General features: G+C 36.7%; 1 protein-coding gene across 4 annotated transcripts in view; it reads right to left on the bottom strand.

Annotated features, from left to right (window-relative positions):
• Window positions 1-17,643, bottom strand: part of LOC115211381 (chromodomain Y-like protein 2) — a 249,187-nt gene that overhangs the window by 173,277 nt on the left and 58,267 nt on the right. The window contains exon 1 of one of the 4 annotated variants that reach the window (XM_029780114.2): window positions 4,334-4,357. The exons of the other annotated variants lie outside the window; for them this stretch is intronic. The gene's annotated coding sequence lies outside the window, so the exon portion shown is untranslated. Of the gene's footprint in view, window positions 1-4,333; window positions 4,358-17,643 lie in introns of those variants that run through there. 4 annotated transcript variants of the gene reach the window in all.

Genomic DNA, 17,643 nt, shown 5'->3' with positions numbered 1-17,643 from the left:
GCAGACAAAATACTGCTAAATTTCGCCCGGTGTGCTAACAATTCTGCCAGCTCGCTGCCTTCATAATGATGATGATGATGATGATGATGATGATAGCTTATTTAGGTTATGTAAAGGAGAATATAGCTGATTTATTACACTCCACACTTCTGTAGTTGATGATGTTTGTTGTGAACAGGCATGTTTCACTAAGTGAGCTTCACTTAAAAGGAAATTTTTTCAGGATTATTTAATGGAAAACAAGCTTTGCTTTGCTTTGTTTTATCCAGATTCTTTTTTTAATGGACAAAAGCCTTCAGAATATTGGAAATGGTTCATTCTTTGACAAATTTTTGGTGTACAAATATGTTTTGCAAACGTACTGCATGATTTGCTTAATACTGGTTTAATATGGCCAATTTGGGAGTAATGGGAGGAGGTACCCCCCAACGAAGTAAACCAAAACCAAATTTAAGAATAAAGAAACAGGCAAAAACACAATGACATGACAATCAAAGAAAACTGACAGCTAAAGAATTACAATTTGACAAGCGCAAAAGGAAAAAGATGGTAAAATGCACACTAAAACAACACCGTTTTGCTAGCATTGCAAGCCAAAAAATACTATACATCAGTTAACTCCAGGCAAAAGAAAAAGTATACAGGTTTTCTATAGTCGCAGGAGTGGCTGTGTGGTAAGTAGCTTGCTAACAAACCACATGGTTCCGGGTTCAGTCCCACTGCGTGGCACCTTGGGCAAGTGTCTTCTGCTATAGCCCCGGGCCGACCAAAGCCTTGTGAGTGGATTTGGTAGACGGAAACTGAAAGAAGCCTGTCGTATATATGTATATATATATATGTGTTTGTGTGTCTGTGTTTGTCCCCCTAGCATTGCTTGACAACTGATGCTAGTGTGTTTACGTCCCTGTCACTTAGCGGTTCGGCAAAAGAGACCAACAGAATAAGTACTGGGCTTACAAAGAATAAGTCCCGGGGTCGATTTGCTCGACTAAAGGCGGTGCTCCAGCATGGCCGCAGTCAAATGACTGAAACAAGTAAAAGAGAGTCCCAAAAGAGCTGCAGGGAACTCTGGCCAATATGAGGCCGGATATATGCCCCTTGATTTAATATGGCTATTAAAAATAAAGAAACAAGCAAACCAAAGACATGACAATCAAAGAAAGCAGGTGTCAGGACTTTTAACGCCAAGAATTAAGTTAGGAGACGTGGACTAGAAGCCTGGTCACGAGCTGGTGCAACAGTATGTGGATCACAGGAATATAATTATAATAACTAGTGGTATTGCCGGTGGCACGTAAAAAGCACCATCCGATCGTGGCCAGTTGCCAGACTCGTCTGGCACCTGTGTCGGTGGAATGTAAAAAGCACCCACTACACTCATGGAGTGGTTGGCGTTAGGAAGGGCATCCAGTCGTAGAAACATTGCCAGATCAAACTGGGCCTTGTGCAGCCTTCTGGCTTCCCAGACTCCAGTTGCACCGTCCAACCCATGCTAGCATGGAAAGCGGACGCTAAACGATGATGATGATGATGATGATTATTATGGACACTGACCCTTGGTTTGTCGTCACCATTGTGCAACGGTATGGTCATGTGGTTAACATGGAGGAGACCTGCAACAACATTTTAGTCAGGTGGAATTTGTATCGACACCCTCCCCTAAGTCCTTGTAACTATGATGACTTACCCAGTTGCTAAATGCATGGCAGTAAAAGCCATTCAAGGGCTTTCTACCCAGAAGAGGAAAAGCAACAACAATAACAGAGAAACTAAAGGCAGCAGAAATGGTAAGAGTAATAGGTTCCTGAGGTGAAGATTAAGACAGCAACTACTGCAGTTTTCTACTTCTTCTAGAGTACCACTGATTGCAACTTCAGCATTAAGCAGAGAGGCAAAAACTAGGGGAATGATATTATCTCCCTTCCAAGACCACTAATTGAAGACAAAGAAGGGTACCAAGAATCCTGAACAAGTTGTATTTTGAGAACTTTTATATGCTGGTGATTTTGACTTGGGTCTTCAAAGCAGACTCTGTAAAGGAGTTAGAGACAAAGTTAAAAACCTGGAGATACGATCTAGAATCCAAAGACATAAAAATCAAAAAATTCTAGAAAATGCATGAAATTTCTTGTGCCAAACAGAAAGTAGCCTTGCTTTGATATATGGGCAGCAATGAACACACAAAAGGTCTAGTAAGATCTTTGGCATGTTGGCAGAAAATCAAGACTTAAAATATGAGGCTTTCACAGAAGTTATTTGTAGTAGGAATATCTATAAAATGTTGATAATTTCTGTTAATTATACAATATAATAAGTACTAAAATGAAAGTATAGTAGCAAGAATGTCAGTGTTTAGACTCAAATCAATCAGAAGTTACAGCTATGACCATTCCATATTTATTCGTATACAGTGCACCTAGAATGAAATTTTGCAGTGTAGCTTCCTTTCTTAAATAAGGTATAACTTGAGCAATAATTTAGCTGCTATTTCTAGCAGGTAAAGCAGTTATAGAGAGGTCCCTTCGCTGGTTCATAACAACAATGACTAGAATTAAAAAATCAGAAAAAGTCACCTCTGTTGATAATAAAAGGTTTCACAAATGCAGCCCATATGAAGCATCTGTTGCTCAATTCATGCAAAAGGAAGCCTCTTAAGATGCCAGCTTATATGAAACATGTGTAAAAAGTGTGTTGTTGCTTTGTTGAGAAGCTCCTGAGGGAACCGAATGTGGAATACATGCAGAGAGTGAAAACAAGGCAAAGATGTTCTTCACAATCAGACACCTAAACATTTGTAGGAGAAAAATAAAAATTAATTAACTGAATACACCACAAGACACGTCCGGTTCTTAGTTTATCATCATTAAAGGCAAAGGTAATCCCAAGCAGGATTTGAACTCAGAGCACAAGATAGTTAATTATTATATCATCATAATTGTAATTACTGCATACATAAGAAAAACGAAACAAGTACACACGCAGGCACATGCATATGTGCATATGTATGCGCAAATGCAGCAGTATTCTTTCATGTATAATTAAGAAGTTGTTTTTCAGTGCTGAGAGTTCCAATTCAATCTTGCTGCATGATATCTTGATCAAGTGTCTTCTATCATAGTCTTAGGTTGACCAAATCCTAAGAAATTGGGAGAAACCCACAGAATTTATGTGTGTAACATATCAGCTTGAAATGGTAGGATCAGTGCATCATGAAAAGTACATTATGATATTGGAGTATGCTCCTGTTCCACCTCACATCATCATCATCATCATCATCATCAACTTTTCCATGCTGACATGAGCCAGACAGAATTTGTTAAAACAGATTCTCTATGACTGGATGTCCTTTCTATCACCAATATTCACCTATTTTCAAGCAAGGTAATATTTTCTCAGGGCCAGATACAGTTTCATGGAAGACTGGGAATATATAACATCACTTGTATGACGGTAATGCTTGCTTACAATTATCACGTAATGTCTAGACAATCGTCCAAACACACACACACAGATTTCATTCAGTTTCCAGTCACCAAATCCACTTACAAAGGTTTGGTCAGCCCAGGGATATGATAAAAGACATTTCCTAAATTGTCACATGGTGGGACTGAACCTGAGACTATGTGGTTGGGAAGCAAGCCTCTTAACCACACAACCATGCTTGCACCTAGACATGGTTGACAAAATAAAAATCAGACAAAGTATTTGGATCAATACAAGTAACTAAAACCTTCGAAGGTGATGCCCCAGCAATAAATTGAAAACCAATAAAATAGCAACTTAGTACAAACCCACATGTAAACAAACAAACAAACACACACACACACATACACACATACATACATACATACAGAAGCATGATTTTAAGTATGTATACACAAATATAACAATATTCATGTCATACGAATCTTAACACCAGTCATATCTATGTGGAAACAAGCATATACACACACACACACACACACACACACTGGATGTCCTCAAGAAGATCTTGGCGCTTAAGTGAAATCATTGTATATGGAAAATAGACAAATAAATACTCAATAACAACAACAGATCAATAAGTTAAAATCGCATTCCTCTTCTACTGGCCATCTTAAATATGCACACCATATCACACGATATCACAAACAAGACAAACACAGATAAGCAACAACAGATAACATTGAAGCTTCGATTATCCTCGACCTTTTTTTTCTTTTTATTCGTGGAGATTCTTTTCTCTTTTTTGTGCATTCTTTCCTTTTTTTTTTTTAAATCTTTGTTTTGTTTGATTTTCAATGAAATACATTCAGACTATTATAAGAATATAATGCCAAAGTTTGATACTAACTTGAAAAAACTGACTGCACAAACCATAAAGAGACATTGTGGAGACTGCAAAAAAGATATTTTGCTGAAAAAGCAAAATTTGTACATTAAAAAAGAAAACAAAAGCAGAAAAAAAATATAAATAACCAGTCCTTCCTTTAATAGTAACAAGGATCTGGTAAATATCTAGTATCAACACCCCACCCCAGAAAATAGATTTGAAATATCTAACAAATATATACACTACAGAGTAGTAGTAGTAGTAGTAGTAGTAGTAGTGGTGGTGGTGGTGGTGGTGGTGGTGGTAATGGTAGTGGTGTTGGTGGTGGTGTGAGAGACACAGATCGCGAGAAGGAAGAAGCGACAAGTAATAACAAACATAAAACAATAAGTCTACATAATATAAAAATAAGTATAGCAATGTGTGTGTGTGCACACACACACACACACACACTGGATGTCCTCAAGAAGATCTTGGCGCTTAAGTGAAATCATTGTATATGGAAAATAGACAAATAAATACTCAATAACAACAACAGATCAATAAGTTAAAATCGCATTCCTCTTCTACTGGCCATCTTAAATATGCACACCATATCACACGATATCACAAACAAGACAAACACAGATAAGCAACAACAGATAACATTGAAGCTTCGATTATCCTCGACCTTTTTTTTCTTTTTATTCGTGGAGATTCTTTTCTCTTTTTTGTGCATTCTTTCCTTTTTTTTTTTTTAAATCTTTGTTTTGTTTGATTTTCAATGAAATACATTCAGACTATTATAAGAATATAATGCCAAAGTTTGATACTAACTTGAAAAAACTGACTGCACAAACCATAAAGAGACATTGTGGAGACTGCAAAAAAGATATTTTGCTGAAAAAGCAAAATTTGTACATTAAAAAAGAAAACAAAAGCAGAAAAAAAATATAAATAACCAGTCCTTCCTTTAATAGTAACAAGGATCTGGTAAATATCTAGTATCAACACCCCACCCCAGAAAATAGATTTGAAATATCTAACAAATATATACACTACAGAGTAGTAGTAGTAGTAGTAGTAGTAGTAGTAGTAGTGGTGGTGGTGGTGGTGGTGGTGGTAATGGTAGTGGTGTTGGTGGTGGTGTGAGAGACACAGATCGCGAGAAGGAAGAAGCGACAAGTAATAACAAACATAAAACAATAAGTCTACATAATATAAAAATAAGTATAGCAATGTGTGTGTGTGCACACACACACACACAAATATATATATATATATACACAGGTGTGTTTCTTTATCTGTATCATTGATTTAATATCTATTTTGACACACATGCATACAGACAGCATGATGCAAGCTTCACTTTTCACAGCCCCCGCCCCCTCCCCCCAAAAAAAGAAAAGAAAGAAAATTCGAAAGAGGAGTGAAAAAAAAAAAAATGTTCCAAGACTTCAAATGGTCAGAACCCCTTATAACCCAACAGCAAGAAACTGAGAAGCCTGTTTGGAACAAGAAAACATTTAACTCTTTAGCATTTTAATTGACCATATCTGGCCCAAATATTCTATGTTTTATGCTCAAATCTGCCAGATCCCATCTCTCACACCTACCCTACAATGTAATTCTAAAAATATATAATTATATCATCAAAATCTTGATAAGACGTGATTAATTCAAAACAATGTGAATAAATAAGCATAGGCGCAGGAGTGGCTGTGTGGTGAGTAGCTTGCTTACGAACCACATGGTTCCGGGTTCAGTCCCACTGCGTGTCTCCTCGGGCAAGTGTCTTCTGCTATAGCCTCGGACCGACCAAAGCCTTGTGAGTGGATTTGGTAGACGGAAACTGAAAGAAGCCCGTCGTATATATGTATATATATATATATATGCGTGTGTGTGTTTGTGTGTCTGTGTTTGTCCCCCTAGCATTGCTTGACAACCGATGCTGGTGTGATTATGTCCCCGTTACTTAGCGGTTCGGCAAAAAGAGACCGATAGAATAAGTATTGGGCTTACAAAAAAAGAATAAGTCCCGGGGTCAAGTTGCTCGATTAAAGGCGGTGCTCCAGCATGGCTGCAGTCAAATGACTGAAACAAGTAAAAGAGTAAAGAGTATTACATTTGACAGAGTAATCTGAATGGGTTAAACACATCCTTCACAATATTCCAGCATCTTCCAGTGTACTTTGACATTTAGAAAATCCTGTTCATGTGGCCCAGTACCAAAAGTTCTAAATTCCAGTTAAATGGTCCACACAAACTATCAATATTTCTGGTGTCATTCGGTGATTACTATTGAAGTATAAAAAACTGCACTGTACGAACTGCTGATATGGTATTTTGCTCATACTACCAACACTGCAAATGTTATCTAACTGCATGGAGCTAACAAGTATAAATACAGCATAGACAGAAAGGAGAAGGAAATATTGTCAATTTGCAGACTCATCCAATTCCTATGATGGAATGTGAAGAGGCTGAGTTACAGTATGAAGATGAAGCTTTCAATGTTTGCTGCCGAATGACCCAATAGTTTAGAATGCATTACTGTTACATCATCATAACTATTGAGGAACAGTACGTTGAAGTACAATGGCAGTAGACTCATTAAAATACACTAGTTTAACACCTTTGGTATTAATCAGAGATAACTAAAGTCAATCCAGTGATTTAGCAATTACCCATTAAAAGCAAACTGGTGAAACTCTTGGTAGAGTGTTGGAAAAAATGTCACGCAGTATTTATTCCTACTCTTTTACATTCTTGAGTTCAAATCCTATTATGGTCAACTATGCCTTTCATTTCTCCAGGTTCAATAAAACAAAGTACTAGCCCAGGGCTCTGAGCAAACCAAATTTTTTGAACATTGTTTGTTCTGCCTCTTTAGACTTGAGTGCCACAGCATGAACAAGAAACTTGACTGCATCTATCCCACAGGATGTTATATTGTAAAAAAAAAAAAAAAAAGATAAATTTAAAAAATATTAAAATACTCAAGGAAGCAATGGAAAACCACTTTGTATTCTCCTATGAAAGAAAATTCTTTGCAAAGCACATAAGCTTGTTTAACAGGACTCAGTCACCAAGTTAGTTATCTCAAGACAACAAACACATAAGGTAAATGTAAATGCTTTCTCAGGCCTGAGAAGTTTTTAAGAGCCAGTGCTCAGCTAATTTCATGGTGGTAAGCAGATAAAAATATAAATCTCTTGTATGACAGGGAAATAGACTATTACAGAGAACATTCCCAAATTATTTGTATTTCAATTCTTAAAAGCTAAGACAATAAAGAATGAAGTGTTCAGTCCAGAAATATAACATCTGGATCAACATATCTCAAATTCAGTAACATGTAAGCAACCAGTCCATTATCAATTATCTCACCTCTAGAATTAACATATTGGTAAACAGTTTATGGCAGTAAAAACATATTGGAAGAGCCAGCGTGTTTTTTATGGCAATGAAAACATTTGGTGCAGTAAGTTCAGCTGTTTCAGGAGTGAAAGCAAATTAAGTAACCACAATAATAACTGCTACCACAGTCAGCATACTGACACTCTATAGGTAGTGAGCTGCGCGAAACAAGTAGTAGCATAGTGAATATTGCTTAAAATGGCTGAAAGATTAGTGAATTATCTTCACAAGCAAAGGGATTAACTCTCTATACAAAATGTATGTCAGATGCATCTACAGCAATAAAAAAAAAAATAGGAAAAGGGAAAAAAAAAACAACAGCAAAGTAGTGCTGAATTAGGTACACTGAGGTCAGTATAATCAGCGAGATAAGTATTTTGAATCTAAAATATCATGTTGCTTAGAAATCAAAGATTTTAAACATTTATAGAGAGGGGGGAGGAAAGGAGGAGGGAGCTGAGGAATATAAAGAGAAAAATTTTGGTAGTGTGAATGTGTTGCAAGAATAAACCATGACTTAATCCTTTGGAGCTACACTTGTCTTGGAGCTGGTATTAATAATCTCTTGTTTCCCTGTTTCTGTGGAAATACACTACCTTTGGTTGCAATTAGTTTTGAAAATAATGAAGAATTGAATAAAAAAAAAGAATTTTTTCTCATTAAGCTGATGCCTGAAATTTTGGTAAAAAGTTTTAATTGAGATCACTTCAAAACAAGAAGTTTGCATCATAGAACCATAATGGTCACAGGTAGGTTGGTATCAAAAGGGTCAAAAAAGAAAATGGAAAAAAAAAAGATACTACTACACTAAAGGAAACAAATAGTTCTGTGATATAAAAAGAATAAGAGTGTTATATAAAATTCTGCAACAAATTCCCTACATCTTAGAATTGGATACCTATATATAGTCACGCACACAAAAACTTAGTATGTTTATTATATATAGAGTTAATTCATAAACCAGAATAAACCAAACTATTTCTATGTCGTTTGCTTTTTTTTCATATTTTTTTTCTCACACTCAACCCAACTTGCACCACGAATAAAACATGGCTAAATAAAAAATCACCACCAGTTCCGCATAGCCCCTGCCCATTCAAAGTACCTTGGATCCCGGAACATCTCGCTGTGCTTGAGGAGACCTGTTGAGTCAAGTGCATGTACATCGAAACAAATATCAATGGAAATAGTAGTTGTGATACCTGTGCTGGTGGCACATAAAAAGCACCATCTGAACGTGGCCGTTGCCAGTGCCGCCTCGACTGGCTTCTGTGCCGGTGGCACATAAAAAGCACCATCCGAACGTGGCTGATGACAGCGCCGCCTCGACTGGCTTCTGTGCCGGTGGCACATAAAAAGCACCATCCGAACGTGGCCGATGCCAGACTCCCCTGGCACCTGTGAGGTGGCACGTAAAAAGCACCCACTACACTCGCGGAGTGGTTGGCGTTAGGAAGGGCATCAAGCTGTAGAAACACTGCCAGATCAGACTGGAGCCTGGTGCAGCCTTCTGGCTTCCCAGACCCTGGTCGAACCGTCCAACCTGTGCTAGCGCGGAAAACGGACGTTAAACGATGATGATGATGATGATGATTGCTGATCATTTTACAAATAGTTCATCTTCATTTTCCAGGTCAAACACAAATTGAAAGATGGTTTTTATAATCATTTATTTCAGCAATGGTTCCTTAGAATGGTTAATTTATTGACATTACGAAAACCACTGGAATAAAATAGTTGCTTGTTTCCATTGAGAAATAGGAACCAATGAAATGATCCCCATCACCACCATCATTGTTTAATGCCCGTTTTCTATGCTGGAATGGGTTGGATAGTTTGACAAAATCTGACAAACCAGAGAAATGCACCATGCTCTGATGTCTGGTGGGAGCAGCCTTGCTTTCAACACCAGTTTCTCCTTTAGACAATTGTTTCAAATATAGGTTCACCACTTGTTGTACCCCTCATCTTTTACCTCCCACATTCTCTTCACACTCCCACAAACTTATTTGGTACAATGTGTCCCTGATGAATCATCTCTTCCTCTTCCTCTCTCTCTCTCTCTCTCTCTCTCTCTCATCCTACTGTATCTCTTCACTTACATATACCCTCAAACTTGAGTGAACATCCTATCGCATCATCTCCCCCCTCTCCCTCTCTAATTGATCTTGTCCGAGTATCTCTTCTGCTGCAAGACACCTGTTTTTATCCCTCCATCATACCAACGTCTCATCACCTGGTACAAAGCCACTTCCCTCAATATTACTCCTCGGTGCAGTCTTTGCCAGCTACTGGCAAATCTTCCCACCCATGTCAGAATGGAAGGAAGCCACTAAATGATGATGATGATGATGGTGTTGATGATAGACACAACACCTGAAATTTTGGAGTGAGAGGGTTAGACAATATCACCAATAGGAATCAAGCATTAGTTGGGTACTTTATTTTATTAAACCCCCAAAAAGCTGAAAGACAAGTTAACCTCAGCAGGATTTGAATTTGAAAGGTAGATAACAAAAAAAAAAATTCAGCTAGATGACATTTTCCTTAGGTAGACAACTTTATAAAAAGGGGAGAGAGGGAAGGAGGAGAAGAGAGAAAGAGAATAAAAACAATTAAATCAAGTTCATTGTGTGTTACTGGTGTTTGTTTTATGAACACCAGAAGCAAAATGCAATAACCTCCACCTGGATTTCACCTGGAATTGAACAATAAAAACATGAGATACAAAACTAAGAATGACAAATCAATATAATCCATCTCTCTGCTTCCTGGAGGACTGTCAGGAACTCATCGTCATCATCATATATTTTTTGATTCTTCATTGTTGCAGGAGTTAAGTGAAACTTCTTCGAGTAGCATCCTACAGCCAGATGCCCTTCCTGATGCCAACATTTATTTAATTCCAGTCATCTTTGCACATCAAACTGCCAAATGCATGACATAAGTAAATGTCAGTGCAACCCGGGTAATGTAATGTGAAAACACGCAGGAGTGGCTGTGTGGTAAGTAGCTTGTTTACCAACCACATGGTCCCGGGTTTAGTCCCACTGCGTGGCACCTTGGGCAAGTGTCTTCTACTATAGCCTCGGGCCGACCAAAGCCTTGTGAGTGGATTTGGTAGACGGAAACTGAAAGAAGCCCGTCGTATATATGTATATATATATATATATATATATATATATATATATATATGCGTGTGTGTGTTTGTCCCCCTAACATTGCTTGACAACCGATGCTGGTGTGTTTATGTCTCCGTTACTTAGCGGTTCAGCAAAAGAGACTGATAGAATAAGTACTGGGCTTACAAAAGAACAAGTCCCGGGGTCGAGTTGCTCGATTAAAGGCGGTGCTCCAGCATGGCCGCAGTCAGATGACTGAAACAAGTAAAAGAGTAAAGAGTAAAGAGTACACACTTATCCTATAATATAAAAATGCAATAATTCTTCAAAATTTATGGTTCTCAAAATTATGAAGTTTGAGTGTTGGAGTACAGACCATATGATCTGGAGTTCAAACTTAACTGCTATAGCTTTGATGTTGTGCTCCTTGAGAAGACATAATTCTATTTGATTCACTTTGTAGTTGACAACTAGTTCCATTACTACTTCTCAGCAGAGTCTTTAATAGTACAAATGATACCCAATCAAAAACTATACAAAAATATCTAAATCTGTAAAATTCACCCACACTGGAATGAAAAAAAAAAATATGGACCATTATTTCCAAAGATAATTCTAATGTGGCTGGAGTTCTTGGAGCAGCAAAACATATTTTGTTACCTGTCAATTATAAAAGGGAAATAAAACCAACTAAATATTGACATTTTCCTATCTTTGGAACATGTAGTTTGTTTTTATGAACAAATTTAATCTAAGAACAGATTAATTTCAGAAGTGTATCAGAGTCTACTGAAGAGAATGATTGTCAATTTTTCAAATTTCTGCTACAAAATTCACTATATTGAAATAAAAAGCAATAAATAAAGACATCAAAAGTAAACGTTAAGAAATTTCTGGAATTGGCTTCTGCATTCTTAACAAGTTATTGATTATACAGTTTTAGACAAAACAAAAAAAAGAAATTGGAGGTACTATACATTAAATGAGATAAGCCAATTTACATTACAGGTGATGGAAAGAGAATTGAAAGGACTGGCCGGTACCAACATAACTCAAATGTCTTGTCATCAAGAATTGTTATAGTATCTTGTCATCAAAAACTCATTGCCCTATGTTAGGTATACACAGCCCAACAAACAAAAATAAAGGGAGAGCGAGGAGGGAAAGAGAAAGAGAGAGAAGTACATGTGCAGTTTGCAGAAAGAAAAAACCAAGTCAATGATAAAGTGCTATTGAAAAATTCTTCAGAATATTTTTAAAGCCAATATCGTCCGCTTCAATGAGTCGGAATTTTACGTGAATGGAACGAGAAATAAACGCTTGAACATATTGTAAACTAGAGATAGAATTTTCAATTGAAAAAGTAATATTAGATCTCAACAGCTCCATAGTTTGGCTTTATTTCCTATCCAAATTCAATAAGTAATTATTTCAAACCACAAAGACTGTTAGCAATTTTATTTATTTTTTTTTTTTTTCGACTAAATTTTTAATGATTAAGAAAGATAGCATTACACTCCTGAGTACATTTTCAATATTGAGACTCTATCATGACTAAATAGATTTGGTGAACTTTAAAATTAAGAACAGTTTTCTTAACTAAAACATATGAATTTTTTTCAAGGAAACCTAAGTAGGCTATCTTGAGTGAATATAGATGGAGAAATTCCACACCAGTTGCAGCAAAAGCAATGGCACAACCGTCACCGTAAACAACTAAGAACTGTACAGGCCAAAGAAGGAAGCACTAGAATATCATCTAACCTGCTAGAAATAGCAGCTAAATTGTTCTCAAATCAAACCCAACTGTCTTCTTATATAAAGCAAAGACATGTTATTATACGAAACAAGCTATCATATCCTTAACAAGGAGGATAATCACAGCTGGAATGTTGTTGACCATCATTAGCTGGAAGCCCTCCCTGTGAGCAGGGGTAGGCTTACCAAGGCACTTCACTTGCCTCTGTGTTGTCCTGCATGCATACAATCAACCAGATTCTCGTTTCCAGTCAATTCTTCGATGTTGTCATTCTACAAATATCTTTGGCAACCTCTTGCTCTCTTCCCCTCCACACTTCCTATCAAGATGGTCTCGGGCAATGATCCATGGCACACTGTGTGTCCAAAATATGATACATTCATGGACTTTAATCTCAACAATACATGTTTCTTGGCTTTCAGCAGGCTTCTTTCAGTTTCCATCTACCAAATCCACTAACAAGGCTTTGGTTGGCCCAGAGTTATACCAGAAGACACCTGCTATGAATTGGGACTCAACCTAAAACCATGTACTTGTAAAGCAAACTTTCTACCACACAGCCACACTTGTACCTATACATGTGTGTGTGTGTGTGTGCATGCATGCACATGTGTTTGTGTGCATGCATGCATACACTCACTCGTCAATAAGATATTTATGGTGTTCTGTTTTTTACGTTATGTAAAATATATCCAACATGTAAACACTTCAACTAAAGATGTGGAGAAAATACTTCCAGCATAGCATGAGATTTATCTAATCAAGTGGTTATCTTTAATAAGTGAAACACAAAACAGTAAAATTAAAAGAAAACATATTTAATTCATGACTGAAAATGATTCAAACTCATAATCCATAAGAGTATTAATTTAATTTTTTAATTTTAGATAATTTTCATTCTTGGATAAGAGTGTGTGTGGTGTGTGTGTGTATACACACACACACACATATATATATATTTTAGCTGACATACCTGGTAATTCCCGGGAAAGCGGGGGCTTATCTATTGGTTCTGTTTTCATAATTGTTTCGCTAATCCAATAACAACAATACAAAGCATGTAGCCCTTAAAACAGTTTTTGCGCCTTTATTGAGAATACTGAACTGTCTTACACAGGATCTTGTTTTTAGGAATTTCCAATAAGTTTTGAATACCCAAATTGTGAAGTCAATTATATAATAACATGAAATTAATTACCCAATAGTAAGAATTCAAATAAAGTAGCCCCGAAATGAGCTTTAATACCTTCCCAGAGTATATACAACTTAGGAGGAAATACTAATAACATATGTATACTAAAATTGTGAAGCATGTTATGTAATAACAGGCTAATTAGATATGACATAATAACAATTTAAAGTAAATAACTCTGAAAATGCTTTTGTGTGTTTGCAGAGAATATTGCCCTCAGCGGCACTAGTGTTGGTATATTTGTGAATAAGTCACTAACTGAAATAACTGGATCTATTGTTTAGGAAAATACTATTTACATGTTTAAGCACTGTACTGGATAAATTGCGAAAATAACTCAAAAAGTTCAAATACTAAGAATTAAGCACACTCAATTTGATTTATACGAAATAATTTACGAACATGAATGGGTTATTTCCCGTGGCTATATATAGGGATCTCTTTCAGGAGCAAATGGGTTATTTCCCTTGGATGTTTAAAAATAATATATTAGTTATATGTAGTGCATATAAGAATCCCTTCCAAGGACCCTATTATCTATTTTTTTTAACAGTCTGAGTATGCCATGAGGTTTCCAGACATGAGTTCTACTCACGTGTCAAGTTTCATCAAAATTGATAAAACAAAGTAGGAGGAGTTAGATAACAATGCCACAAACACCCTCCCCACCAGATTTCCACATATGTAGTAGATATATATATGAGCTGCACCAGGTTCCCATGCTGGTGGCACGTAAAAAGCACCAACTGATCATGGTCATTGCCAGCCTCCTCTGGCCCCTATGCTGGGGGCACATAAAAAGCACCCACTACACTCATGGAGTGGCTGGCATTAGGAAGAGCCTCTCTGACCCCAGTCGAACCGTCCAACCCATGCTAGCATGGAAAAAAGATGTTAAATGATGATGATGCTAAATTATGATGATGATGATAATGATGATGTGTGTGTGTGTGTGTATGCATACACATTTGTATGGGGCCTGTATGATCACAGTTTTATAACAAAAATAATATAAGTGGTCAATACACTATTGGAAGAAAATGTGTAGGATTTAATACACATTTATATGGGTATGTATGTATGGGTGTGTGTGTATACACATGAGTGCACATGTGTTATGTATAAAGCACCCAGTATACTCTGTAAAATGGTTGGCAATAGGAAGGACGTCCGGCCAGAGAAACCATGCCTAAGCAGACAGTAGAAGTTACCGCAGTCCTCTGGTTTGCCAGCTCCAGCCAAACTGTCCAACCCAGGCCAGCATGGAAGACAGACAAAAAATGGTGATGTTTTTATCTATCTATCTATCTACATACAGATACACACGTAAAACTTAAGTCAGTATTTGGCCTAGGCCCCGTCCAAACTAAGAGCACCGGCTGATTTATGTATGCCAACCAATTATGAGAAGCCAAGAAAGTCAGGTGTGTACAATTATATATGTTCTACTAGAATATATTACAATTTCACAATGACCTATGTGGAGCAAAAATATCTAATATTAAAACAGTAGCTATTAAATAAAACAGACATAAGTAATTATTGTTCTCGCAGAAATGGAATATGTTAATTACAAATAATTAGTATTGATGATATAAAATCAGAACAATCAAATCACTATTTCCAAAGCCGGCTTTGATGAAAATGGTTACAAGACAACATGTAAGGTAAGTTACACAAAATATTTCTAAGGACTCCAAAACAGAATGTGCAACTGCTTTGAACAGAAAAAATTCAAGTTGAAAGATGTCAGATGTAGAAAGGTGGTGGTTAAGAAGGAGAGATTGCTTACAACAGTAAGGTAGAGCCAAGAACTCAAGCCTTAGTGATTCTTTAGATGAATGCATATTTATAATTTCTGAAGCACCTTGTTAGAAATCATATCACCTTCTGATAAAATCATACACAATCCATGAGTTAAACTATTTAGACAGGCTAATCAGATTTCTAAGTTGGTTAGCATAAGAAACTAGGGTCATGTCTTGCTCACAGACATAATACCGCAGACTGTGGACTTGTAATCCTCCTTCCCCATTTACCATACATTTGTAAGATCTCAGTGATAATCACAGTTGCCCAATCCAGTCAATTAATGCTATTTTGCCTGTGAAACAAAATATCCACATAGCCACTAAACCTGCAAGAAATAGCAGCCACATTTCTTCAAATCACACACAACTATTTTAATTAATTAAAAAAAGAAGGAAGGATTTATTGGTTAATGTGGTGGTGTGGAAGCACTTCGTCGGTTACAACGACGAGGATTCTGGTTGATCCGAATCAACGGAACAGCCTGCCTCGTGAAATTAATGGCTAAGTGGCTGAGCACTCCACAGACACGTGTACCCTTAACGTAGTTCTCGGGGATATTCAGCGTGACACAGAGAGTGACAAAGCCGGCCCTTTGAAATACAGGTACAACAGAAACAGGAAGTAAGAGTGAGAGAAAGTTGTGGTGAAAGAGTACAGCAGGGATCACCACCATCCCCTGCCGGAGCCTCGTGGAGCTTTAGGTGTTTTCGCTCAATAAACACTCACAACGCCCGGTCTGGGAATCGAAACCGCGATCCTATGACCGCGAGTCCGCTGCCCTAACCACTGGGCTATTGCGCCACCATTGGTTAATGTAGTCCAAGGAATACAGAAAGAGTAGATTGGCCACAGATAAGAATATCTTTGATCAGAGGTTTGCTGAACCAGGGCTAATCTGGGATTAAAAGACAAGAAAGAGTTGCATGTAAGAGACTGAACCCTAACCCTAACATCTACAACTAGCAGGAAATAGAATTAAAAGATTGTTTTGACACCTTTCTATTAACAAGTCAATTAAATCTTAATGTTATTCCTAAACCAACTAATGCATTGATTTCATACCATTTCTTGTCAATTAATGATCTGCTAATGACAGTTATTGGAAAGGTTGTCACTACTGATGTTAAATAGCAGTAGTTGTTAGCTTATGGATCTCAAAATAATAAACAACAACAACAACCACTATAATTGTTAGGTATGGCACAACTCAGCCTTTTCCAACAAATTATTTGAGCATCACATTGCAAACACTTACTTTATAAAACAATTTTATAAAATTCACTAGAACAGTTAGATTTTAAGGAATTAAAATTTGGTTGGAACAAATCTTGCACTTAAATTTATTCGAAGTAAAAAAAAAAAATAATAACAGCTATAGCTTTAAATAAAGCAGTTCAATTTTAAACCTTTTCAACTGGCTCCTGTCGCAAATTCATGAAACTGGTAAACATCCTCAAACTTTTCACCTTTGCAATATTTTCTTCTCAGTTATCCAATCAGTTAAATGCTGAGATCAAACTTCTATTTCTGCTTACATATATCACGGGTAGCTAGCATTAATCAAGTTCAAAATATTATACTGCAGACATATTAATCAATTATATTATCAGCATAACCACAGTGTGAAGAACATAACCACCTCCATAAATATATTATCACAGTTTATATGGTTTTGTTCTATTTTCCTTCTAACCTAATCAGAGCTATGTTATTTCAAAACTAATGTACAAAATGCTTCACAAGTAATTTTCTGTAATTTTCAAGACTCGCAGGCTTATTCACACTGACAAAGAAACTATATTCAAAACAGCAATAATATGATGGATGGAGGATAAATCTGACATACATCAAAACTGATCAATATTGTTAATCAATCAAACTGAAAGGAAGGTAGATGGTCAGAATAGGACTCGTTAAATGTTTGATATGATAAAATCAATATGATTGCCATTAGTGATATTCTACGAGAAAGTACCTAGAATACATCAAAGATGTTTGATACTTTAATCAATTGAAGACAGTAACAATTATACATAGCATCAGAGAA

This window comes from Octopus sinensis, linkage group LG1 (assembly GCF_006345805.1).
Source record: "Octopus sinensis linkage group LG1, ASM634580v1, whole genome shotgun sequence".
NCBI lineage: Eukaryota > Metazoa > Mollusca > Cephalopoda > Octopoda > Octopodidae > Octopus > Octopus sinensis.
The sequence above is the reverse complement of the archived record's forward strand: the minus strand, read 5'-3'. Positions and strand labels throughout refer to the sequence as shown.